The sequence below is a fragment of the Macaca fascicularis genome, chromosome X (assembly GCF_037993035.2).
Source record: "Macaca fascicularis isolate 582-1 chromosome X, T2T-MFA8v1.1".
In the NCBI taxonomy this organism is placed as follows: Eukaryota; Metazoa; Chordata; class Mammalia; order Primates; family Cercopithecidae; genus Macaca; species Macaca fascicularis.
The window spans coordinates 101,391,565-101,404,950 of NC_088395.1; the positions used below are offsets into that span (position 1 = coordinate 101,391,565).

Genomic DNA, 13,386 nt, shown 5'->3' on the forward strand with positions numbered 1-13,386 from the left:
AGTTCGCTAGAGGGACAGAACTAATAGGATACACACACACACACACACATACACATATATGTTTATTATATATATATAATATATATATCATATATTATATAGAATGAGTTTATTATATATATATCTAGATATATATTTTATATATATATATGAGTTTATTAACTATTAACTCACACAATCGTAAGGTCCCACAATAGGCTGCCTGCAGGCTGAGAAGCAAAGAGAGCCAGTCCAAGTCCCCAAACTGAAGAACTTGGAGTTGGATGTTCGAGGCCAGGAAGCATCTAGCATGGGAGAAAGATGTAGACTTTGAGGCTAGGCCAGTCTTGTCTTTTCAGATTTTTCTGCTTGCTTTGTATTCTAGCCACACTGGCAGCTGATTAGATGGTGCCCACCCAGATTAAGGGTGGGTCTGCCTTTCCCAGCCCACTGATTCAAATGTGAATCTCCTTCGGCAACACCCTCACAGACACACCTAGGATCAATACTTTGCATCCTTCAATCCAAGCAAGTTCACACTCAATATTAACCATCACAAACATGATAAAACAAAGATAATTGAATTTCAGTGAAACAAGTAGTTTTAAAAATTTGTCAATTGTTTGAATCATTTTTTTCATCATTTTTTATCATTTTTTTCTATTGTAATCTTACTTTTAATTTTGTGCATTCAGAACTAATATGAGTAAAATTACCCTAAATTTATCAGACATTTGGGGGAGAAAAATATGTATTCATTTAAGTAATTCAATTGTAGCTGTTTTTATGTGTAGGTCAGTAACTACAAATGAAGAACTCTGATCGAATGGAGGAGAAAAAGATTAGTTTTGAGTAGTATTGATTAAAAAATATTTCATGGAACAAATACACTTTGAACTGAAAATTTGGGTAACATTTATGACTAGGTCTTTTGTCTTAAAGTTGAAGATATTGGGTAAAATCCTAAATGGATATACCAGATCTCACAGTGCCAGCTCTTTTACAGTAAATAATTTGTCTGTTTTATGTTCCTGGTTCCTAAAACAGAACCTCTAATACTTTTGGATTTCCTAAGTGATAGAAATATCTTTGTTATTCCCGGTAGGTCACTCAGACCACACCTGAATTTATGTTAATGAGATGACTCATGATGGACCCGTAGGTCGTTGCAAGATGGGTGCTGGCCATGCTGAAAAGACCAAACATATGATTTGAAGACTGGATTTCTGAGCCATGTGATATTGGTCTGACCTCCCAACCTCCAGAAAAAAGAGAGGAGTGGAGATTGAGTTCAATCACATGGCCAACAATTCAACCAATCATGCTGAAGTAATAAGACCCTTTAAAAACTCTGGACTCCTGCCATTTGGTGAGCTTCCTGATGGGTGACACAAATCGATGTGCCAAGAAGGTAGTAAATTCTGAGATTACAGAAACCTTTCATTTTGGATCCTTCCGGACCTTGTATATGTTTCTTAATTTGATTAATCCTAATGTGTATCCTTTTCTTTCTTTCTTTTCTTTCTTTTTTTTTTTTTTTTTTTTTTGAGACAAGGTTTCACTTTGTCACACAGGCTGGAGTGCAATGGGTGATAGTAGAACACTGCAACCTTGAATCCCCTGGACTCAAGTAATCCTGTTGCCTCAACCTCCTTAGCAGCTAGGACTGCAGACACACACCACTACACCTGCCAATTTCTTTTACTTTTTACTTTTTTTTTTTTTTTTGTCGAGGCAAGGTTTCAATATGTAGCACAGTCTAGTCTGTAACTTCTGGCCTCAAACTATCCTACAACTTCAGCCTCCTAAACCACAGGAAGTACAAGAATGAGCCACTGTGTTCAACATTTAATTTGATTTCTTTATAATAAAACTGTAATAGTAAGTGTATCACTTGCCAGATTTCTATTTGTTCCAGAAAATTATAGAACCTGGGAGAAGAGCAGAAACCTCTAAATTTGTTGCCAGTTTATCAAAAGTTCAGGTGACCTGGGAAACCCAGAACTAGTGAGTGGTGCCTGAAGTGAGAGGAGTTTGTCAAAGACTGGGTCTTTAAACTGTGAAATTTGACCTAATTCCAAATAGTGTTAGAATTACACTGCAAAATCCATAATTAATTAATTATTATATATTGTACATACTATTCTAGTGCAAAATACTATATGAACAGTAGGTAAGACACCAGCCAATAGAAGCAGAGAGAGAAAATTAGAGAGAGTAAATTTGAATTATCCCTGTAGTTAGATATGAGTAGATACAGGAACTGGTCCCAAAGTGAACTCATCCACAGTCCAGTGATTGCTCCCCTACAAAAACAAACAAACAGACAAACAAACAAAAAACCCACCTAGTGTTAATAGAATATTGCCTTTGTATTAATTAGTTGAGTGACCAATGGTGATACAATCAGCTTCTTAGACCTAATAACAAAATTGTTATCTCTTGGCCCAATAAAATACATGGAGTAAGCAATGATTGACTCCGAAATTATTTTTAAAAAGAATTCAATAAGAATAAAAGACTGAGAGCTATTTCTGCAATGGAAAAGCTACATTATATTTTTCAGTTTCATATAGGCTGGTTGTAAAATTATATATTAGTAGAAGAAAATAATAAAACAAGTTTTGGGTGTCTATATATACCTTTATCCAGAGCTTATCATTTAATTAATTCAACTGTTGCATCAATGATATATTTTTAAAAGCTTTAAGGCTTCAAATCACAGACCTAGAACTGCTGAATACTGAATGTAAAAATATGCAGCAGTATATTGTAAAAGCTGAATAAAATAAAATTTCCTTCCAGGATAACTAATAAGAGTCATTTTCAAGCCATATAACAAACATAGAGATCTGTTTCTCTGAAATACATCATCTACAACAACAATTTTTCATTTTTAATTTCTATATACTTTAGCTTTTCTCTGAAATCCTATGAAAAGGAATATGGAAATAGCATGATAAACAGATTTACCAATGCATACTCAATCTCTTCAAAAGCATTTCTTTAACAGATTGTGTTAGTCTGATGAGTTGTTCCAGTACTGGCAAACTATTGATATTCTGAAGTATTTGTTACCAACAATTTCAACATATGAAATTGGAGATTTTGGCCGGGCGCGGTGGCTCAAGCCTGTAATCCCAGCACTTTGGGAGGCCGAGGCGGGCGGATCACAAGGTCAGGAGATCGAGACCACAGTGAAACCCCGTCTCTACTAAAAATACAAAAAATTAGCCGGGCGCGGTGGCGGGCGCCTGTAGTCCCAGCTACTCAGGAGGCTGAGGCAGGAGAATGGCGGGAACCGGGGAGGCGGAGCTTGCAGTGAGCCGAGATCGCGCCACTGCACTCCAGCCTGGGCAACAGCGTGAGACTCCGTCTCAAAAAAAAAAAAAAAAAAAAAAAAAAAAGAAATTGGAGATTTTTTTATTATGAATTTTGGCTTCACTATTACGTAAAGTAGTTTCTTTTGAGTTGAATTTAGGACTATATAAAACAGATATTTTAAAATGCAAAATGTGACTAATTCAGACATTGAAAATAAATATCCTTTATATTTTTATCTAATACTTCAAGATACATTGCTTATTTTGGATTGGATTTTACTATTTTATAACAGGGGGTGCAATGAGAATATTGTGTAATGTTTGGTAGTTTTCAGTTACTGAAACGTTTTAATACAATTTCTCCCTCAATGGAACAATTTGTGTCTGAATGATATTATCCATAAGCTAGAGACCTGGGAAGCCTATTAAATATTAATCAATAAGTAAGTTAAACAACTCTAATTTAAAATAATATGCTTAAACATTATTATCATAGTAGTGTAAAAATTAGTAGGCAGGTGAGAAAATTCGTACAAGACAACAGTTGTAATTTTAACATGAAACCAATAGATGACACTAGAGGGTAAGAATTGCAAACTTTCTTTTTAAGTCAGGAAGCTGGATAGTTGCCTTATTATGTTAGTTACTAAACTGATACATGCTAATACCTGCTGATAGGTGAGTATGAGTGGAGAAAAAAGAAACTCCATAAAAAACATTGTTCTAACATATATATGTATATATTTACACATACGCATACATACATATCTATTAGGATTACTTTTGGAGTACAGCCTAAACTAATAGACACAGCGGAACAAGAATTCAGAATAAAATGAAATATATGTTTATTTTTAAAAATTGCCTTTTCCTTCATTTTAGCATATCTATCATCACACAAAATCACAACACAAAAATAAACGTGAATAGTGCATAAGATTAGAAAAGAAAGGAAGTCCATCAAATGCACTAAGTAGAATTCTATTCATATTTGCATTATGAAGAACATTCATTTGTTGACTTAAGATAATTTTAGGTGTTAGAATAAGAAGATAGTAATTAGTCTAAGACATGAGTGTGAAATGTTAACAAAAATAATTTCCTGGAATTCCCTATATATCATTATTTATTGATAGATCCTAATTCCTTGTATGTAGACAAAACACATGTTTAGGTTTAATATGTATAGATATGTTTGTAAGTCACAGATCTATAAATTCGTGTAAACAAAAATGGAAAGGAGACAGGAAAGGAGTAGTAAAAAGTGAACTTAAACTTACTGACAATTCCGTACCAAACACTGTGCTAGGCAATTTTATATATTTAATTTATTTCTCAAAACAGTTTGATTTTGAAGATGAGATAATTGTCCCCATTTTCCAGATGAGTAAAACGAACCTGAGACAGGTTAAGCATTGTGCCTAAATGATAAAGCTAGTAAATGGTAGAATTGGGACTCAAACACATTAGGATTTATTGGAGACAGGAGTTTATATTCCTTTTGCTTTACTAACATGCATCTCAAAACTCACAGCCATACATAAGAGTCTATAGATTTCATTGGTTGAAAACACGAGGAGTCATGATTGCTTCATTTTGCATATTCACGTGCCTCTTAACTCATTTTATTAACTATAGAACCACAATTAGATCAACTTAAGAAGTAAGTACTACTTTATTTCTGGGTAAAGTAGCGATCCTGAAATTGCTAGGGGTCAGATTATTTATATTCTAGTCCTGGCTCTGACACTAATTAGATGTGTGCCCTTATTCATGTAATTTAGCCTCACTGAAACTCAGTTTTCTTGTCATTAAAATAATGACAGTTAAAATAGAGCAGCATTTCAAAAATCTTTAATTACTAAATTTTTTTTTTATTAAAAAAATTAAGGGAAATTCCAACTTATAAAATAGATAAAAGTAGAATTTGGATGGGGAACGACTTCCAATGTTGGGATCCCAAAATTCTGCTTTATCGGCCTTTTCCTCTCAATTCCGCTCAGTAATCCCTGAGGCAAATCTATCAAGTTAGAAAATCATTGTACTAAACCGAATCTAGAGTTAATTTCAGCTTGAAAATTTTATGATTCTTCGATACTTGATTTTACTAATCCAAAAACATTTCCATCTGATATTGGTAGAATTAGTAGACTTTATAAATGTTATTTTTATAAAATATAATTGCAAAAGAGTCACACTCCAAAAAGTTTACTTGTCTATAAATATGTTTATTTTTTTAAAAAATCCTTTTGAACTGCTACTATGACAACAACTATGTTGTATGCACTTAAGTTATGATGGTGAATAAAAGCAGATTATTCTGTGATCTTCAATTTTATAATCTGGTTAATGAAGTAGACATTATTAAAATAATCAAAATCACCAACAGATGATAATTATAAATTTTAACACAATGTATAAAAATAAGAGTAATATAGAGTTAGGATATCAAACTTATTTGATCAAAGTGACCTCTCTAGAAAGATATGGAAATATTTCCTGGAGAAATTTATACTTGAGTTCAGGAGTGTAATATAAACAAGAGTTAAAGTAGGAAGGGAGACAGAGAGGTTCTTTATGAGAGGGAGATTAGTGAGTTAAAGTCACTGAAGGAAGGCCAGAATGGCTGGAATGCAGATAATGAATGGGATCATGAGATCAGATGTGACTAAAGAAGTTGAGAAGGACCAAACCATATAGAGTAAGGTGTACTCTTTTAAAGAGTTTTAAATTTATCCAGTAAGATTTGGAACCTGCTAAAGGGATCTGGAGTAAAAAAAAAAAAACTTGAGATAACCCAATAAAATAAAGAAAAATAAGCCACCCGAGAAATTAAACTTTTCTGTCTAATCATTATGTCAAAATAAGTTCTGTGGTCTTCTGGAAAACAAACGGAAGATGAATAAAGCCAGGCCATATAAACAATACAGGAAGAGTTTCTCAATGTAGTAAACTTGACCTTTCACCACTTTCAAAATTCTGTGAGAAAAGAGTTTTAAGGGTTTAATCTATAAGCAATACTCAAATAAATAAGGTATCATTAGCTAAGACCAAGTGTGTCAGTTCCTCTAGGTATCATCATTCTGCGTTCCACTTAGGGATATGAACCTCACAGAACCTTTATCATTGTAATCTGTGAGTTAGAATACTATGGCTCTCACTACTAGTCTTGACTCATCTCCTGTGCCCTTGTTAACCTTTCAACAATGTGCTCTCCTGCAATCCTAACATCATTGAAGATTTACCACATTAGCAGTTGCCCATGAAGAGAATAATTTCAAACTATGTGGTCTATAAAGCACATATGGTTTTAATTACATGCCATGTACAGTATATTTATTTGTCAGGGCCTATGTAACAAAATACTACAAACCACATAGCTTAAACAACAGAAATTTATTGGCTCACAGTTCTGGAAGCCGTAAGTCTGTAATCAAGGTGTAGGCCTAATTAGTGCCTTCTGAAGGCTATAAAGAAAAGATCTGTTCCAGGCCTCTTTGTTCATAGATGACCATCTTTTTCCTTTGGTCCTTCACATAATCTTACATTTATGTGTGTTTATGTCTGTCTCTGTGTCCAAATTTTCTTTTTTTCTAAGAGTAACAGTCATATCGGACTACGGTCCTTCCTACTGACCTAATCTTAACTAATTACATCTGCAATGACCCCATTTCCAAATATGGTCACATTTTGTGGTACTGGAAGTTCGGAGTTCAATAAACAAATTTTGTGGAGACACGATTCAATCAACAGCATATAGTAAGTATATTTTATGTGTATTGTTTAACTCCAATGTATATTTCTAGTAAAATATTTTATGTTTCAAATGAGTTCAAAGTTTTAGTGTTATTATCCAGCATGTTTCCAAGTTTCATATAACTGTCATTGTGTGAAAGAATTTAGTTACCTAAGGACTCTCATGGAAAATGCAAGATGGATAAGATGCTCAGAACAGCATGTATTCATGCATACCGTAACTTTCTGCGTAGCATGTATGCCCATAGTAAAGACAAGGTAACTTACTTCACACAGAAAATGATCACAGTTGCAAAATAAGATATACATTATTCTAAAATTGGTATACCTACTAATTGTAGACATTAGCAAAATTGCACTATTTTATAAAAAGTTGTATTATGGCTTATAATTCAAAAAAATATTAGCTGGGAATAAGAAGTCACCACTATTTTGTATTAAATTCTATACATTTTTTATTAAGACATTCTTAGACAGAATTTTTGTTTATATTTTATGAGTTTATTATGGTTTTAAGACAGGCACAGTTTTTTTGTATACTAATCTTGTACATAGTTAACTTGCTAAGAGTCCTAATACTTGTTTATTTTTTGTTTTTAATTTTTAATTTTTGTGGGTACATAGTAGGTGTATGTGTTTATGAGATACATGAGATGCTTTGATACAGGGATGTAATGTGAAATAAGCACATCATGAAGCATGGGGTGTCCATCCTCTTCAGGATTTATCTATTGACTTGCAAACAATTGAATTACATTACTTAAAGTATTTAAAAATGTATAGATATGTTCTTATTGACGATAGTCACCCTGGTGTGCTATCAAATAGTAGGTTTTATTCATTCTTTTTATTTTTTTTTTTACCCATTAGCCACTCCCAAGCCCCACCACCAGCCCCCACTACCCTTCCCAGCCTCTGGTAACCATCCTTCTACTCTCTAGGCCCATGATTTCATTGTTTTGATTTTTAGATCCCACAAATAAGTGAGTACATGTGATGTTTGTCTTTCTATGTCTGGCTTATTTCACCTATCATAATAATCTCAAGTTCCATTCATGTCATTGCAAATGACTGGACCTCATTTATTTTTATGGCTGAATAGCAATCCATTGTGTGTATGTACCACATTTTCTTTATACATTAATCTGTTGATGAACACTTAGGTTGCGTCCATATCCTAGCTATTATAAACAGTGCTGCAACAAACATGGGAGTGCAGATATCTCTTCGATACACTGATTTTCTTTATTTTGGGTATATACTCAGCAGTGGTATTGCTGGATCATATGGTAGTGCTATTTTTAGTTTTTTTGTAGAACTTCAAAACTCTTCTCCACAGTGATTGTACTAATTTACATTCCCACCAACAGGGTACAATGGTTCCCTTTTCTCCACATCTTCATCAGCATTTGTTATTGCCTGTCTTTTAAATGTAAGCCATTTTAACTCAGGAGAGATGATAGCTCGTTGTACTTTTGATATGCACTATTCTGATAATCAGTGATGTTGAGCACCTTTTTGTAGGCCTATTTACCATTTGTGTGTCTTCTTTTGAGAAATGTCTATTCGAATCTGTTGCCCATTTTTTATCAGATTGTTAGATTTTTTTTCCCTATAGAGTTGTTTGAGGTTCTTATATATTCTTGTTATTAATGCCTTGTCAGATGGGTAGCTTCCCAATATTTTCTTCAATTCTGTGGGTTGTCTCTTCACTTTGTTGATTGTATTCTTTGCTGTCCAAAAGCTTTCTAACTTGATGTGATCACAGTTGTCTGCTTTTGCTTTGGTTGCCTGTGCTTTTGGAGTATTGCTCAAAAAATTTTTGCCCAAACCAATGTCTTAGAGATTTTCCCCAATGTTTCTTGTGGTAGTTTCATGCTGTGAGGTCTTAGATTTAAGTCTTTAATCAATTTTTATTTGATTTGATTTTTGTATATGATGAGAGATAGGGGTCTAGTTTTATTCTTTTGCATATGGATATCCAGTTTCCCAGCATCATTTATTAAAGATAATGTGTTTTCCCCAGTGTATGTTCTTGGCATATTTGTTGGAAATGAGTTCACTGTAGGTGTGTGGATTTCCATTCAATTGGTCCATATGTCTGTTTCTATGCCAGTACCATGCTGTTTTGGTTGCTATATCTCTGTAGTATAATTTGAAGTCAGGTAATGGGATTCCTCTTGTTTTCTCTTTTTATTTTTTAAAAATTTTGTGGGTATACAGTAGGTGTAAAAATTTATAAGGTAGATGAGATGTTTTGATACAGGCATGCAATGTGAAATAAGCACATCATGGTGAATAGGATATCAATCACCTCAAGCATTTATTCTTTGAGTTACAAACAATCCAATTACACTCTTATTTTAAGTTATTTTAAAATGTACATTATTATTGACTGTAGTCAACCTATAGTGCTATCACATAGTAGATCTTATTTATTCTTTCTTATTTTTTTTTTAATCCATCAACCATCCCTACCTCCCACCCCAATGCCCTCACTACCCTTCCCAACCTCTGGTAACCATTCCCTCAGTTTTGTTCTTTTTGCTCAGAATAGCTTTGTCTATTCTGGGTCTTTCATGGTTCTATATAAATTTTAGAATTTTTTTTCTATTACTGTAAGAATGTCATGGGTATTTTGATAGGGATTTCATTAAACCTCTAAACTGCTTTTGGTAGTATGAATATTTTAACAATATTAATTTTTCTAATTCATAAACATGGAGTATTTTATTTATTTTTTTGGTGTTCTCTTTAATTTCTTTCATGAGTGTTTTATAGATTTCATTATAGAAATGTTTCCCTTTGGTAAGTTAATTCCAAGGTATTGGATTTTATGTGTGGCTATTGTAAATGATGGGATTATTGTTTTATTTTTTCCACACTGTCACCTTTGGTATATAAAAATGCTACTGATTTTTGTACATTATTTTGTATCCTACAGTTTTACTGAATTTGTTCATCAGTTCTAATAGTTTTCTTGTGGACTCTTGAGGTTTTTCCAAATACAAAATTGTATCCTCTACAAGGAAGGATAATTTGAGGGCTTCCTTCCCAATTTGGAAGCCCTTTATATCTTTCTCCTTTCTGATTGCTCTAGCTAGGACTTCCAGTATGTTGAATAACAATGGTGACAGTGGATATCCTTGTAGTGTTCTAGATCATGGAGGAAAGGCTTTCAGTTTTCTTCATTCAGCGTAATACTAGCTGTGGGTCTGCCATATATGGCTTTTATTATGTTGAGTTATGTTCCTTCTATACCTAGTTTTTAAAGGGTTTTTTTTATCATGAAGGGATGTTAAATTTTATCAAATGCTTTTTCAGCATTAGGTTAAATGATCATATGGCATTTCATATTGTTGATATGATTCATCACATCAACTTGAGTGTGTTGAACCAAACTTGTATCCCATGGGTAAATTCTATTTTATCATGAAGAATGATCTTTCTAATGTATTGCTAAATTCAGTTTGTATTTTTGAGTATTTTTGCATTAATATTCATCAGAGATATTGCCCTGCAGGTATTTCATTTGTTTCTTTGTTTTGATGCCTCTTTGTTTGGTTTTAGTATCAGGGTAATACCGGCCTCTAAGAGTGAGCATTGAAGTATTCCCTCCTCTTCTATTTATTTGAATATTTTGAGTAGGATTGCTATTAATTCTTCTTCAAATGTTTATTAGAATTTAGCAGTGAAGTCATCAGATCCCGAACTTTTATTTACTAGGAGACGTTTTATTATGGCTTCAATATCATTACTTGTTATTGATCTGTTCAGGTTTTGGATTTTTTCCTGGTTCAGTTCTTGGCAGATCATATGTGTCATGGAATTTGTTCATGTATTCTAGATTTTCCAATTTATTGGCATATAGTTGCTCATAGTAGCGACTAATGATCTTTTGAATTGTTTCAGTGTCAGTTGTAATGTCTCTTTTTTATTTCTGATTTCATTTCTTTGGATCTTCTCTCTTATTTTCTTAGTCTGCTAAAGGTTTGTGAATTTTGTTTAACTTCCAGAAGGCAAACGTTTTGGTTCATTGGTCTTTTTATTTTTTTTTTCCATTTACATTTTATTTATTTTGCTATTATCTTTATGATTTGTTTTCTTCTAATTTTTGGTTCTGTTTGGTTTTGATTTTCTTTAATACGCATCATTAGATTGTTTATTTTTAGTTGTTCCCTGTAGAGGACTACGTGCTTGCAAACAGGGTGTTCCCGATAAGTCCTGCTCTTGCAAACGAAGCAGGGCGTTCCCAATAAGTCCTGCTCTTGCAAACGAAGCAGGGCGTTCCCCATAAGTCCTGCTCTTGCAAACGAAGCAGGGCGTTCCCCATAAGTCTTGCTCTCGCAAACGAAGTCAGGGAAAGGTCAGAAAAACAACAATGTGTCTTGTGACTTGGTAACATTCCACAAACGACTGTATAAAATAAAGCAGAGCCCGCGATTCGAGGCGGCCGCCATGTTTGTCTTGTCTTGTGTTGTCTTGTGTGTTCATTCCTTTGTTTAGGAAACACGCGGACCCCAACATCTGGCACAGCGAGCAGGGTCCGTGGCTCCACGAGAGCAAGGAACCGGAGGGGGAACACCCCGGGCAGGTAAATAAAGAAAGGGGGACCCATGGGAAAATTATGGGGAATTCCACCTCTCTGGCCTCTGAATATTTGTGGTTACTGCAGGGACTGTTGATGTCTATAGGAGTAAAAGTTAGTTAAGGAACATAAGACTTTGAAGTGATTGTTTGCCCATGTTGAACAACATTGTTATTGGTTTCAATATCAAACCAAAGTGCAGTTAAATCGAAAGGAATGGTTACAAGTGGTTAAAGTACTGCGTCGAGCTCATCAGCGAGGGCAAATGATGCCTCTGACTTTGTGGACTTTGTGTGTAGTTCCATTATTCAGGCATTAGAGTTACTTGAAACTGACTCAGAGCATGGTGATACTGCCACAGGAGGTGAGGCATCTGAAGCTTTAGAGAAAAATAATCTTAGAGAGGAACATGTTTATGCCCCGGTTGTTGAGGACAAGGAATTGGAAAAAGAGCTAATGCCTCCTTCATCTGAAGGAAATTCTGATTTGCAGCACATTTTAGAGATGTTACAACAGTTGTTAAAATTGCAATATACCGCTGCTCCTGTTTCTCCTATCTCTCCGCCATGAGCCTTCCCTGTTACCTTCCCTTCTGCTAAAAGGATTTCCCTTTGCCTCCACCTCCAACCTCTTTGCCTATGTCAGGTCAGGTTTTCTCTGTGCCTCTTCCTCCTGTAGGAGAAAAGAAGGAATCGAAGGAAAAGGATGATTTCGAGGAATTAGATTTATTCCCAATAACACGGGCTGCTTTTGGCCCCAATGCTCAGTTCCCAAACGGTGGCCAGAATGTGACTTTTACAGCCCTACAATTTAAATTTTTGAAAGAAATGAAAGCTACAATTTCTAATTATGGACCTCAATCACCGTTTGTCCTTGGCCTTCTCGATTCCTTCTCTTCAGAACATATGATGATCCCTATTGACTGAGAAACGTTGGGACAGGCTGTCCTTGATCGTTCGCAATGGCTTCAATTAAAAAGTTGGTGGTGGGAGGAAGCAAAAGTACAAACTAAAAAAAATGCTACGCGAAATCCCCCAGGGCTACTGAAGAGCAGCTTACGGGTTCAGGACAATACGCCACTCTTAATGCTCAGGCAGGCCTAGATGATATTGCTCTCACTCAGATTAAAGCCTTGTTTATAAAAGCGTGGACTAAGGTTGGAATAGTGGGTAAAACTTCTTTATCTTTTGTAAAGATCCTACAAGGAGCCACTGAGCCGTATCCAAATTTTGTAGCCCGTCTTCAAGATGCTGTATTAAAGACTGTAGGTTCAGGCCTTGCTGCTAAAATTCTTTTGAATACTCTGGCTTTTGAGAGTGCTAATCCTGAGTGCCAAAAATTGCTGCGTTCTCTAAAAGCTAGTGGAGCTGATTTAGCTGAATACATTCGGGCTTGTGCAGGTGTTGGAGGAGCTATTTACAATGCTCAATTGTTTGCTGGGGCACTTTCTAAGGCTTTAAAAGGCAATTCTAAACAAGGTATATGCTATCAATGTGGGAAACCCGGTCATTTTAAAAAGGAATGCCGGAAAAAATTAGGCTCTTCTGCTCTAAAAGAAAAAAGGCTACCATCTGATATGTGTAAACGATGTGGCAAGGGTCGACATTGGACCAATGAATGCCGTTCAAAAACTGATAAAAGTGGGAATGTACTGTCACCCCTCTCGGGAAACGGGAGCCGGGGCCCGCAGGCTTGGGGCCCCAACAACTACAATGCAGGCCTACCCCAGTACCCAGTAAG

At 35.0% G+C, this 13,386-nt stretch overlaps 1 pseudogene across 1 annotated transcript in view; it reads left to right on the top strand.

Annotated features, from left to right (window-relative positions):
* The first annotated feature begins 11,526 nt into the window (after positions 1-11,526).
* The window catches only part of LOC123571178 (homeobox protein NANOG-like), a 48,248-nt pseudogene continuing 46,388 nt past the window's right edge, over positions 11,527-13,386 (top strand). Inside the window, exon 1 of the transcript XR_010584097.2 lies at positions 11,527-11,652. The product of XR_010584097.2 is annotated as a homeobox protein NANOG-like (transcript). The remainder of the gene's footprint in view (positions 11,653-13,386) is intronic.